The sequence below is a fragment of the Podarcis muralis genome, chromosome 9 (assembly GCF_964188315.1).
Source record: "Podarcis muralis chromosome 9, rPodMur119.hap1.1, whole genome shotgun sequence".
Classification (NCBI taxonomy): domain Eukaryota; kingdom Metazoa; phylum Chordata; class Lepidosauria; order Squamata; family Lacertidae; genus Podarcis; species Podarcis muralis.
This window is the reverse complement of record NC_135663.1, coordinates 77,445,958-77,460,003: the sequence shown is the minus strand read 5'-3', so window position 1 is coordinate 77,460,003 and position 14,046 is coordinate 77,445,958. Positions and strand designations below refer to the sequence as shown.

Sequence of the window (14,046 nt, the reverse complement as noted above, 5' to 3'; positions counted from 1 at the left end):
CTGAAGCGTATGTAACCTGAAGCGTCTGTAACCCAAGGTACCACTGTATATTTTGCAGGGGGCAGTGGGTGTTAACTTCTTTCTTGCATCAGTTCTTTTAACGTGATTATTCTCTCTTTAAATCTTCTATCTGATAACCCTCCTGAATCGAAACTTCTTAAGGGGGGAGGTATGTGACGTTAACATATATGAGAGAGTGCTGGAGGGGAAATAGTTAAATAGGTTGCACAGTCAGGACCCAGGGGGTGGAGTCAGTGGGACTATAAAAGCAGTTCTGGGAGGAGTTCGTTGGGCGTTGTTGGTGGGCAGTTGGTTGGATTTAGTGGGTTGGCTGGTCGGGAAAGGCAGTTGGTAATAGAGAGACAGTTAGGGCAGTGGGTTCTTGAGTGTGGGGGAGGTAGAAGAGATAGAGAGAGGAAAATAAGACTAAGAAAGTAAAGAGCAACGTTTGGAATGCTGTACAAGTTTTGTTTGTGTCTGAAATAAAATACACTCTTCTTTATTAATTGAGAAGCTGACTGAGACTGAAGTGATTTTACCAGGCAGGACCTGGTTGGTGGCAGTGGATTAGTGGCGTATGGGTCAATAGTCCGTGAGATGACTGGGGGCTCTGTACGAACGCCACAAAATTGGCGGCAGCGGCGGGATTCGATAAGTCTAAGAGCCTGTGAGGGGAAGCAATACACCTGGAGAGGGGAAGGGTAAATCGGGGAAGTGATTACCTGGCCCGAGGGTAAACCCCAGATAACAATAAGAGCAAGAGATCTCAAAAGACTGTTCTGGCGGAGGCTTAGGCTCAGGGTCAGAGGAAGTAAGCTTGAAAGGTTAGAGGCAAAAACCGAAAGCTATCCTTTGGGGACCAGGGTCTTGAAAAGCCAAGCCGGGAGGAACAGTGTTGAAAGTAAAATTCTCTTATTTAATTAATTAGTGAAAATACTGACTCACCCATAATGCCGCCCAAGAAGACCAAGCACCCAGTGAGAGAAAACCCACACGAAAGCTCTGGAGAAGAGAATGGGAATCCCCAGGGGGAGGAAACAAGAAGAGAAGAGATGACTAAATCCCCACCTGAAGTAGAAGTTCCACAGTTCTCAGAGGATTTTGAAAAGTGGAAATTAGTACAAGAATATAACTTGAAATTAGAGCTTGAGAAAAATAGGCTTGAACGATAAAAATTTAGGCTTGAGCAAGAATTGGAAAAAGAAAAATTGAGGGCTGAGCAGGAATTGGAAAAAGAAAAAGTGAGGGCGGAGCAGGAAAGGGAACAGGAGCGGTTTCAGTTAGAGATGAGACAGTTGGAATTAACGGTTTTAGAAAATCGTAATAATAGTAATAACACCGACGGACAGAATCAAATAAAGAAAGATTTAAAACGCTTCCCTGAGTTTAGAGATAGGGATAGCCCAGAAGCATTTCTAGTATCCTTCGAAAGAGCCTGTCATGATTTTCAAGAGGAAAATAAAATGATGAATAAGTGGTCCTCTAGCCGAAATATACACTCAAATGACTGAGGAACAATCCCGAAATTTTGAGGTGTACAAGCTGTTAATATACACACGCTTTGGGATTACCTCAGAGCAGTTGAGGAAAAAAATTTAGAAGTGTGACAAAGGTGAGGGAGGAAACCTATGTCCAGCTGGGTGCAAAGATAAAAACCTACCTCATGAGATGGTTAGAGCAAGAGAATGCAGACACGGTACCTAAGATTAGAGAAGTGATGGTGTTGGAGCAATTTTACGACACAATAAATGGCCAGTTGAAGTACCTGATAAAAGAAAGGAACCCCAAGACAATAGAGGAAGCCAATAAAATTAATGAAATCAGAGACCACGGATTTGATGAGCCAAAAATTGATGGGAGATCTTGGGAAACAAACAAGAATAAATTTCAGCAAACCAAAGGAAAGATTACCTCAGAAACCGATGAGAGAAGTAGCCCCTCATCAAAAAGCCCACATGAGAAGGCACACACCCATACAGAGTTTACTGAGGGAAAAGCCAATAAAACAAGTTATGTAGGACCCAAAGATATTTCATGCTGGAGATGTGGGAAATTAGGTCATAAAAGTTTTGATTGTAAACCTGGAAAAGAAACATCTAGTTATAGCGCCACACAGAAACAGACATATTGTATGCAGCCTGCGGAGCAGGGACCAACTAGTCAGGTTGTCAAGGAAACGGACAGGCCAACTAGGCCCGAGCCTGCTGAGGTAGTAGAAGCCCAAGTCCTGCACTGTTATGCGATTCAACAAGATAATCTCTTGTTAAAGAAGGCTGGAGAGTATATCTGGATAGACGGATAAAGATATTTCGGGTTAAAGGATACGGGATCACAAGTCACTATGGTCCACCCTGAGATAATCAGGGATAATTCCAGGGAAATTAATGAAATTAAAAGGAATTTTGAAACAAGCAGAGACCCTAAAGGTGGTGGAAATAGATGTCAGGTTCAAAAACTGAGCAGGGAAGTGGCAGGTAGCCCTTTCGGAAGAAATTCCCGCCCCTGTGCTCATTGGTTGGGACATTTTAGAACATGTGCAGAGTACTTTCATAGTTACCAGGGAGCCTACAGTCACCTAATCCTGAGGGGGTGGATACAGTAGCAGAGGCAGACAACCCTGAAGGACAGCAAGGGGATAATCTTGTGAGGAAAGAAAAGAGACCTTTTTGTTTCCTTTGACTAAAAGTCAAACCCCAAGTTTGCCAAAAAGCAAAAAGAAGATACTGAGTTACAAATGTACTTTGAGGCAGCTGAGTCGGAGAGGGCGTTAACTCCTAAGTGTCCAGAAGGTTTTTGTTTGAGCAAGGAGCTTTTATATTGAGAAGTCCTTGCCCCACCATGTAGGGGGGTGTGTGAAGAAGTGAGAAGACAGTTAGTAACTGGGGGTCAATTAATTGGTGTGTGCTCACTAAGAGACTTCTGCTGAAGAGGGGCATCACCAGGAGAAGATTCAATGGTCATCATATGGTGCCTGCTGGAGGGGGAAACCCCCCCGGCACCCTTTCCAAAAATTCCAGTAACAATGTTAAGAATGACCCAAAGCTCTCCCCTCTCCCTGTTTCTTTCAATTGCTTCCTGAAATTTATACACTGCTTGACTGCATGAATGAGGGGGTCAGCTCTCTGGGTCCTGGCATGGCCATAGCTCTTGAACCCAGACCACTTGGGACCTCCTTTCTCTCTTTGCCAGCCCTTCATGCTCTGGGCTGCCTCTTTCAGGCTCTGATGATGCCCCTTCAGGTCACTGAACTGCAGAGAGATGGAAGGAATTGGTCATGATGGGCTGGCAAAGATCAATTAGGCTCCACATATGTATTTCTGTTCTGCCAATTCGGAAGGTTCACTGTTTTCTCCAGATGCCCCTCCTCACACACAAACACCCCCCCCCAATAATTGGGGCTGCTGGCATCTGAGTCGCTCTCTCCGCTCATCTCTTCTAGGATCAGGAGCTTAAGGTGCCTGTTCAGGCACTGCCACAGGGTGGCCCCCCAGCAAGACCCACAGCAGCCCGTGGCGCCAGGTGAGGAAGTGCCCCTCCTTTTTTGGACAGAGGAGGGCAGGAATGGGCCAACCTGTTTTGTGGGGTCCAGTGAAGGAAGCAGGTGGCTGGGCTGCGGGGCATGGCTGGGGGGGGGGCAGTTGTCAAGAGGAGTGGCACCTTCCCTGGGGAGCCACATTCTGGGGAAAGGAGGCCAGGACTGGCCCCCAAGGCCTGGGGTGTCCCATCCCTGTAGTAGGACTTGGAATCCAGGAGAGAACTCTTGGAATAGCTTTGCCAGGTGCTCAGGGACGGACTCACCTGTCTCCATGTCCTTCTGTTTGCAGTTCTGCTGCGGTTCCGCATCCCAGCCCCAGGGGTGAGTATTGGAGAAAACAAGAGCAGGGACTGGATCCCTCAGACCTGCCCCCCGCTGCCCCCGGGCTCTTTGCCCCCCCCACTCTGCACTCTCAGATGTGGAGAAGCCATCCCCTCCCCAGGAACTGACAGCCTGACTTTTGCATTTCAGCTGCTGGAGGATGAACAGCTCTACCTCCTGGGGGTTATCCAGAGCTGCCAGGCAGCTGAGCTCAGGGGGCTCTGATCCCTGAAGTGCTCCAAGCAGGAGACGGCCCAAGCCATTCTGGTGAGTGATGGGGGGGGGGTGAGGGACCCCCACGGGGAGGTGGGGAGAAGGGGTTGTGCATCTGCGGAGAGGAGGACCCTGCCGGCTTAGGCCATGGGGTTGCCATTCCCCTGCAAAGCCAAGCCTGGTGTTTGGGGTCGGAGCTGATTTTCCTCCTCTGTTCTCTTCCAGGACATCTTGGGGCCCCTGGAGCACTTCAGGGATCGCCCCCTGACCCTGGCCCTTGCCTTGGAGGCCCTCCTTCAGCTAAAGTGAGTGGGGTCTTTCGCGTGGATGGGGTTGTGGGTGGGGGGCAGAACTCCAGGGGGAAAGAGCAGGCGGGAGGGAGAAAGGGGCAAGGGAGACTCTAACCCTCTACCTTTCATTTCTGCAGCACAATGAGGCCCAAATTCACCTCTGACGTGATCAGTGCCATCCTGCACAGGATGTTGGAGGCCGTGCTGTGTGGGGCCAAGGAGGAGGAGGAGGAGAGAGAAGTATGTCCTTTGTTTTGACTTCCCTTCATGGCTCTTTCTTCTTCTTCATCACACACTTGCAGAATCCAACCCAGCATTCAAACTCTCTTCTCTCTTTTCCCGCAGGAACTGAAGAGGCACTTCCGGCTCCTGCTGGGGTGTCTCCTTATGGAAGCCCCCAACCCTGGCACTCTCCTCCACCTTCTCAGTGTAAGTGTCCCAATGGCATCAGGGGTGGTTTTAGGGTTGTCCCCCCCCCCATCCCTTACCCAACAGACTGCCCCATTTCTGGGGCACAGAGCCTGTTTGGCCCCCAAAGCTGGCAAATCCTCATGGTCCAGAAGTGCCAAGGACTCTGCAGTGGGGGCCACTTTGGCCCAGACTGGCCCCTGACTCTGAGATGCTCTTTCCTCCTGCAGGACCTCAGAGGATACGCCCTGGGGAAAAGTGGGGAGGCTCAAGAACTAGCGGCCAGCAGCATTTCCTTGCTGCTGGTCATTGCCCGGAAATTCCCCAACCTCAGAGTAAGTACCTTGCCTTCTTCTATTCATTTCTTTGGTTACTTCCATCCCCCGCAAGATCACATCCCCAAGTGATCTTTAACACAGATGATGTAGTGTGTGTCCCTGGGGGCCAGGATGAGGCCAGAGGCTTTTCCTGCCTCCTTTCCTGCTGCTGCCCTTCCACCTCTACCCAGGAGGCTGCAGGGCCCAGGGAGCTCCTCTGGAACAAGGGATTGGGCCCAAGACAGAGGGAGACCCGTCCTTCCTGACTTGGGCTGCTTCCGTGCTCTCTTGCTCCCATCTGACCCAAATTTTTATTTCCTCTGCAGATGACAGTAGTTCGGCCGGACCTGGCTTGCTTCCACCTGAAGCCGAAAGAAGGTAAGGCCCACACCTTGGAGACAGCGACCTTTGACTAAAGGCCTGTGGGAAAATCTCATTTTCATTTTCTTCTCATTCTCATTCTCTTCCATCCAGACGACATCATCATTGAAGATATATAGGTAGTGCGGACCTCGGGCTCCACTGGGCATCAGAAAGAGACCAACATCCAAATGCACTTGGCAGGTAAGACTTCCTCAAAAGTCCATCTGTAGTGAGAGAAGCAGGCACTCCTGGCGTCCTGCTTACCTTTTTTCTCTTGCAGGTGACAGAATGATGCCAGCAGGACCTCCTTCTCCATCTTTTCATGGGGGCAGAAGGGACGCAGTGGCTGTGGGACCAGATCAGGTAGGGGGAAGCTGCCTAGTGGGGACAGAGGCCAAGGGGTGGAACGATGTCATGGACTGGTTGGGCACAGAAGAATGGTGGGAGGAAGCTGCTGGAGAACCAGGAAGGGAAGACGTCTCAGAGCCCAGGGAGTGGAGGGGGGACAAGGAGGAGCAGTCAGAGGGAGAAGAGGCTGAGGAACCAGGGGAGGGGAGCCAATGGGTCTCAAACCCTCGGTGAGTGAGGGACTTTCCCCTGTGTCCGAAGACAGGCTCCGGCAGATGGAGCGGACGAGATCCAGAGGGAGCTGTTTGTGCACGTGCCGTAGAGGGAAGTGAGGGGCCGATGGGGCTCATCCCCCCGGAAGGGAGGAGCCCATCGGGGAGAACTCTGATTCTAAACCTCCGCTGCCTCGTGGGATGGCTTTGGGAGAAGAAAAGGCTCACGAGTAAACCCTACACAGATGCAGAGTGGAGTCCCTAAGATGGTTGGGTGGCATTTTGCAGGCCTCCTTCTGGCAACTCCTGCAGCCCAGCTGGTGCCTTGTGCCTTGCTCTTCTTTCCTCTGGACCACCTCAGGGAGGCCGAGGGGGGGTGTCTTGCTGCCTGGGCACAGGGTTGACACCTTTGTTTTGACAAAAGACAGGACAGGGCAGGGGACAGAGATCCGAAAATTGTTAACATTATTTTGCCTCAAAAGATCTCACGGAATTTTGGGTTTTTCCGTTCCTTAGGATATATGATCTACTCCCTGTGTAACTCCATGTGTCAAGAAGAAAAAGAACTGGAAGAGAATGGAATAAAAATAAATATTTTTAATGGATTGTGAATAAATGCTCAATAAATTGTTATTGTTTTGAATTTCATTGTGTTCATTGTATCCTGGGCACTTTTGTTGTTGCACCCTAAAATAGTATTGGCATTTTGTGCTGCTGCATAACTCTCAGCTTGACTCATGTTAAGCTTGTGGTCCACTAAGATCCCTAGATCCTTTTCCCTACCAGCAAACCAGGTGTCCCTCATCTTCTATTGGTGCAGTTGGTTCTTCCTGCCAAAGTGCAGAACCTTAGATTGGCTACAGGTCCTCTTTGCTTACCACCAGGGAGTGACCACTGCTGTGGTAGCTCTGTGTGGCATTAACACAGTTCAGTGCAATCGCCTGGTGATAATTCAGTCCAGCTGGTGCCAGTGACCTGAGATCTAAGATGTCTCCAGGACACTGAGTGTTTTGCCTTGGTAGAGCATACCATGTTCGTGATGCAGAGGCTGTGAGCACAGTTCTGGTAGGCTTTGTCTGTTCTTGTTCAGGCTCCCGATACCAAGGGGGCCTCTGCGGTTATCCCACCTGTGATGAACTCTTCCAGCAGGAATAGTAATAGTATTAATAACAATAATTTTATTATTTATACCCCACCCATCTGGTTGGGTTTCCCCAGCAAAACACAAAAAACAGAATAAAACTTCAAACATTAAAAACTTCTCTAAACAGTGGATGCATAATTTTTTTAATGCTGCCCACAGACTAAGACATGACCTACAGTATCATGGCAGTTTTATTTAATTTGAATGAAAAAATCATATGAATTCACGAGGATCCGTTTAAAATAACCTGGATCCACCTTTTACCTGTTTCCCTTGTTAGGGAACAAGCCTCACTGAATTCAGCAGGGCTTACTTCTGAGTAATATAGGGCTTCTTTGACAAGAATCCACACGTGAAACTCTGGCAAGGTGTTTATTTTTATAATGTTTACATTATTTTTATGTTTACAGCAACTCTGCAAGGGAGAAAACCAGAACTGACCATATCCCTGTGACCCACGAGCCCCCACTGCCAGGTCCACCAGACACCAGCTATCACTGCCAACATCATGAATTCAATTTCTTACCCACCCTTCAACATAAAGTCCCAAGGCAGGACCTTCCTGGCCTGTCTAATTCAGTATACAGTCATACCTTGGTTTTCTAACAGAATGCATTCAGAAATGTTTGGAAACCAAGGCACGGCTTCCAATTGGCTGTAGGAGCTTTCTGCAGCCAAATGGAAGCTGTGGAAGCCGTGCTGGACGTTCGGCTTCCGAGACAAAATTTGCAAACTGGAACACCTCCTTCCAGGTTTGCGGTGTTCAAATTCCATGTTGTTCATGAACTAAGCTGTTCGAAAACAAAGGCACAACTGTAATTGACACTAAAAGGCAGTGGCTCTCTGGGGTTTCAGGCAGGATTCATCCCCAACTCTAACTGGCAACGTCAGGGATTGTACCTAGGATTTTCTACATGACCCTCCCCAAGTTAATTATTTACAAAATATGAACCCACATGTCAAATTTGCTTTACACAAAATTTGTGGCCAGCTCTTGGTTTCTGGGGGCCCTTGGGCGCCTCCATTTCCTCAAACTACACCTTCTTAAGGCCACTCCTGCAAACTAAAGTGTGGCAATCTTCTATTGCTAAAGGCAAGTTTGAGGATTCAGTAGATGCCTTCTCAATTCTGCCAATAACCTTAGTTGGCTGTCTCCAGGAACTACAGTTGTCTGCAAGGGATTCCCACATGGCAAGGTGAACGTTGCCACCCTTCATGTCACATTTGCAGACATCTTTGTAACACTGAATTGATCTGCCAAGGGGCCTGGTGCATGAAGCCAGCTCCCCATAGAGCACATCCTTCAGGATCCTGCCATCTTCTATTCTGTGGACATGACCCAGCCAGGATAGACATTGCTGAGACAGAAGTGAGAACATACTGGGAATGTGGGCTCAGGAGAGCACATCTTTCTTTGAGACTCTATCCTACCATGTGGTGCCCCAAATCTTCCTGATGCAGGCAGGTAGCCTTGTTGGTCTGCTGTAGTTGAAACAAAATAAAAAAATTCCTTCCAGTAGCACCTTAAAAAGGTATAGGGACCCCTGACCATTAGGTCCAGTTGTGGCCGACTCTGGGGTTGTGGCGCTCATCTCGCTTTACTGGCCAAGGGAGCCGGCGTACAGCTTCCAGGTCATGCAGCCAGCATGACTAAGCCGCTTCTGGCGAACCAGAGCAGCACACAGAAACGCCATTTACCTTCCCGCTGGAATGGTACCTATTTATCTACTTGCACTTTGACGTGCTTTCGAACTGCTAGGTTGGCAGGAGCTGGGACCAAGCAACGGGAGCTCACCCCGTCTCGGGGATTCGAACTGCCGACCTTCTGATCGGCAAGTCCTAGGCTCTGTGGTTTAACCCACAGTGCCACCTGCACCTTAGAGAACAACTAAGTTTGTTATTGAACTTTCGTGTGCATGCACACTTCTTCAGATACGAAAGCTCATACCAATAAAAAAACTTAGTTGGTCTCTAAGGTGCTTCCTGATGCAGTGCATGTGGAAGGCACTGAGCTGTTGCTTCTGGTGAATGTAAGTTATTGATGACTCACCACCATAAAGCAGCATGCCAAACACTTGGCCTGAGGAAATAACTTAGGATTTTGTGATTTAAAGGGCCACAAAAATTAAGTTGTAAAGCAAACTGCTTTATTAATAAAATGTTTGTCACTGCATTTTTTAATAACCACACTGACAGGACAATGCTTTTATTAGGGTATTTAAAAAAAACCACACAAAATAATCACTAAGCTTTGTATGATGTTATAGGGAGTGGTAAATATGTGGGATGGGGTTCCATGTTTTAAGTTCATATTGACTCCTTGCCCGCCTGCCCCCGACTGAATAAATAAAAGGTGCTTGGGCTCCCCCAGCTATGCAAACTCATGTCCTCCAGAACCAAAAGCTATGTTGTTTTACACCATACTGTCCCACAGACTAGTTTTGCTGAAGGATGAAGCAATTAATCATAAAATGAAATAGCTTTTATATAGAAAATCTGCATGAAGCATCCTCCGTGAATATATACAAAGAATGAGATAACCCAAAACATGTCTGTGTTGACTGGTCTAATGAAAAATATAAAGAGGCATTTCCCCCAGGCCCCCCCTCTTTCCAAGAGCAGCAAAGGCACAAAAGTATGAACAAGTAATTCCTTCCAGCACTGCTGTAAGTAAATCAGGGTAATTTCCTACATGAAGCATAATAGAGGCAGTAAAGACTGTACAACACTGCTGGCTGTCTCCATACTGAAGTCATGGCAGAGATCAGTAGTGAAGTCATTGAATACAGAAATAACTTGGTACTGTATTCATTTAAACTAGGGGAGGTACGATAAGGAATGTCTTTCCAGAAACACCAGACCTTTTTGGTTTGATTGATTTATAAAATGCCCCTGTGCTTTATCTTGCAAGTATACCACCTTCTCAAATTATTTAGACAGTTTATCATACACAAAAACGTTTTGTTCAATCTATTTTTCCACTCCAGGTTTAGAAGTACTGAAAGCAGTTTTTGACAGAGGCATTGCTGCTTTTGGTATCCAGCTGTCACTTCTAGGCAAACACGTTTGCATTTTTTAAACTATAATGACCTGCAAAATCTGTTTGGACTGGATGAACACACCACAAATAGAGATTGATCTTTCAAAACTATTTTAAACTATTGGCTATCTTCAGCCCCACTAAGCACTGCACTCATTTGTGTCTTCACTAAGACGTCCCTGGTGCTCAGCATTCCTTTTTCTCTGAGGTATTTCATTAAGAGAGATCGACTCCGCCATGTTACCTTAACTCCATATTCGTCCTCAGGAGTGTCCTTGACCAGCACAGATGTAGCCTCAAAGTCATTAGAAATATCCTCACCAACATGATTACTAAATGGGCCAGGAGTAAAGCTATCCATCTGGGGCAGACAATAATGATGGGCCTCAATGGAGGGCTGTTCTGGAGTGCATCTCTCTGGTGGGCTGAATGCAACCGGGTCAGCATAAGGAGATAAGGGGCAGGGAAAAGGATTTTCCATCCCAGCCCTAGAATTGCTTGTAGGGCTGATGGAAGCTGGAGTAGAAAGAGCCCTTGGCTGGTTACAGCATGTCTCAAAGTTTCCTGCTTGTCCACCAAAGTCCAAAGGGTGTTCTGAAGTCCCCACAGCACAGGATTCTGTTTTTGCATTCTCAAACATTAGTGGAGAAAACTTGCAGGCTGCAGGCCTCCAACGCCTTCCTGCCACCACAGGGATGGCATGGTTGGTATCCTTTATTTTCACGTTTGGGGAACCGTGGCACCAGCTCTGGAGACCCAGTGATCTGGCACTCTCAAACTGTGGAATTATCTGAGAAAAATAAGCAATAATAATAAGCTAACACAAGCATCCCTATTTCAAATACCTTAATGTACACTCTTAGTAATCCTTGCAATAGTTCTGAAAACATAAGTCTGTATTATCCCCATATTACAGTTGAAGGCAGTGTAAGAAATTAGCAAATGATGGATAAATGCTTCATTTAACCCTTTGCTATGCATATTCTAAATCAAGGGTTTCCAAACCTTCTACCCCCAGGGCCCATGTAAGAGGACTAAGAATTACTCAGTCACAAAATGGAAGTACAAGAGTGGAGCCATGAAGAAGTGGGCACAGGTAGGGATTGGCTTATCAGCTCCGATTACCGATACCATTTTCTCATTGATAGCCAATCCCTCTTTGGAAATTGCTAGAAAGGATTGTGCAAACATTATATTGTATTTATATTCATTTTCTAAATATCCAGATTTTAAAAAACAAAACCAAATCTCATGCATGTGATTTACAGTAATCCTATGCATATTTTCTCAAAAGTAACTCACTGGATTCAAGAGGTTACATCCAAGTAAATGTGCATGCAATTGTTACGTTATTATTTTATTTATTATTTCCCTCTCATGAAGAGAAGTAAGGCACCAAACTGCCAGAATTATGATCAAAATAAGCACCATAATGGTTTCATAGCTGCAAGCCAAGCTCTTTCTTGTCTTCTGTTGGCAATTTCCAGACAGACAGTTACAAAATCAGTTTCCCACAGCACCATAAAATACTCAGCCGTTTTTTATGGCATCTGCTTAGTGGTCAAGAACCTACTTCTGATACAAATTTTGAAACAGAGGCAAGTTTGAAATGTTTTAGGAACAGAATTCCACTGAAATAACTGTCTCCAGGACTGAAAGAGAATTTGGGGGTATGAACAGTTTTAAACTATTTTGTAGGCCAAAATAATCTAAAGCGATAGTTGTACAGGTAAAGAGAGATAAGAATAATTAACAAGAGCTGGGTTTTCCATGGAAATATGGGCAGACAAGCTTAAAAAAAAAGAATAATAATAACTTGTGGTCTTATTTTGCAAGGCAAGGGCAGGATAGTGAGCTTTTGAACACAGAGCACAGAAAACAGTGAGGACACCAAGCAAGCGCTGCAGTTGTGCACTAACAGTACATCCCCACAATATAAAGGAAAAGACAAGAAGACCATACCCAAGTACTCCCAATCTGATTTACTGGTTTGGTGGGTACACATCTTGGACTGCCCCCTGGATGAAGTGGCGTCCCATAGGGATACACAAGCCCCTCTTTGGGGGCCTCAGTGAACAAGAGCTCTCCTTTCCATCCTTTGCTTACACGCCTCCTCTTTGGAGGCATCAACAGCTTCGAATAAAATGTTCAGCTTCATGGTGTCCCCCCCCCCCGATGTCAGCGGGGAAAAACCGAATGGCACTCCTTACGAGTAGGACAATCTGCTTCTAGACCTGCAGAGAGAAAAACAGTGCGCTTCTGCCATCGACTGTTTGCTTGAGATCTTCTTGTGTTCTAGCTCAAGCACAACAATCTCCACAAAAATGAATTTATCTTTAATACGGTGGACCTCCCTCCCTTGGGTGCCTCCTGATCATAGCTGTCAACTTCTCCCTTTTCTTGCGAGGAATCCTATTCGGAATAAGGGAATTTCCCTTAAAAAAAAGGGAAAAGTTGACAGCTATGCTCCCGATTCTTAACTTTTTAAAAAGAAACCGAGGGGGGGGCCTCTCCAACCCATCTGCCCCCCCCTCAGTTCCCTGGCAACCCTGCTAATAATAATAATAATAATAATAATAATAATAATTTATTATTCATACCCCACCCATCTTGCTGAATCCCCCCAGCCACTCTGGGCGGCTTCCAACAAAACACTAAAATACAATAACCTATTAAACATTAAAAGCTTCCCTAAACAGGGCTGCCTTCAGATGTCTTCTAAAAGTTGGGTAGTGATTTTTCTCTTTGACATCTGGTGGGAGGGCGTTCCACAGGGCGAGTGCCACTACCGAGAAGGCCCTCTGCCTGGTTCCCTGTAACTTGGCTTCTTGCAGTCAGGGAACCCCAGAAGGCCCTCACAGCTGGACCTCAGCGTCCGGGCAGAACGATGGGGGTGGAGACGCTCCTTCAGGTATACTGGACCGAGGCCGTTTAGGGCTTTCAAGGTGAGCACCAGCACTTTGAATTGTGCTCGGAAACGTACTGGGAGCCAATGTAGGTCTTTCAAGACTGGTGTTATATGGTCTCGGCGCCTGCTCCCAGTCACCAGTCTAGCTGCCGCATTCTGGATTAGTTGTAGTTTCCAAGTCACCTTCAAAGGTAGCCCCACGTAGAGCGCATTGCAGTAGTCCAAGCGGGAGATAACCAGAGCATGCACCACTCTGGCGAGGCAGTCTGCGGGCAGATAGGGTCTCAGCCTGCGTACCAGATGGAGCTGATAGACAGCTGCCCTGGATACAGAATTGACCTGCGCCTCCATGGACAGCTGTGAGTCCAAAATGACTCCCAGGCTGCGCACCTGGTCCTTCAGGGGCACAGTTACCCCATTCAGGACCAGGGAGTCCTCCACACCAGCCCGCCCCCTGTCCCCCAAAAACAGTACTTCTGTCTTGTCAGGATTCAACCTCAATCTGTTAGCCGCCATCCATCCTCCAACCGCCTCCAGGCACTCACACAGGACCTTCACTGGTTCCGATTTGAAAGAGGTAGAGCTGGGTACCATCCGCATATTGATGGCCACCCAGCCCAAACCCCCCGATCTCTCCCGGCCCCTTTCCTTGTTTCGGCTGAGCATGTGGCCCGCAGCCTCCTTAGAGGGTCCTGCCGCGGCCCCCTCCCCGAGCCCGCCCCCCCCCCCCGCTTGGGCGCAGCGCCGCCAGACGCACCGCGATCTCGGAGGGATCCCGCCGAAGCCCCCGCACCGGAGCGCGCCCCTCTCTCCGCCCACAGCCCGCCGAAGCCCCGCCCCGCCCCGCTCTAGGCACCCTGACGTTCTCCGCTCTTCTGCCCCGATGCCGATTGGTCCCGGCGCGACACGTGACGCGGACCGAGCTCTCCGGGCGCCAAATTCAAACA

General features: G+C 47.7%; 1 non-coding gene and 1 pseudogene across 3 annotated transcripts; one reads left to right on the top strand and one right to left on the bottom strand.

Moving 5' to 3' along the window:
- Positions 1–1,806: 1,806 nt before the first annotated feature.
- Positions 1,807–6,981, top strand: LOC144328820 (uncharacterized; annotated as a pseudogene). Its single transcript, XR_013394098.1, has 10 exons — positions 1,807–3,519; positions 3,825–3,856; positions 4,007–4,123; positions 4,295–4,374; positions 4,497–4,599; positions 4,705–4,788; positions 4,998–5,102; positions 5,411–5,462; positions 5,728–5,810; positions 6,892–6,981. The product of XR_013394098.1 is annotated as an uncharacterized LOC144328820 (transcript).
- A 3,423-nt stretch (positions 6,982–10,404) lies between these two features.
- On the bottom strand, positions 10,405–13,974 carry LOC114604208 (uncharacterized). Of its 2 annotated transcripts, none has more exons than XR_003708249.2 (3): positions 13,857–13,974; positions 12,154–12,425; positions 10,405–10,981 (listed from the first exon to the last, which is right to left on the bottom strand). It is a non-coding gene; the product is annotated as an uncharacterized LOC114604208 (transcript). The 2 variants fall into 2 exon arrangements; XR_003708250.2 differs by lacking the exon at positions 13,857–13,974 and adding an exon at positions 13,645–13,808.
- Between the last annotated feature and the right edge of the window lie 72 nt (positions 13,975–14,046).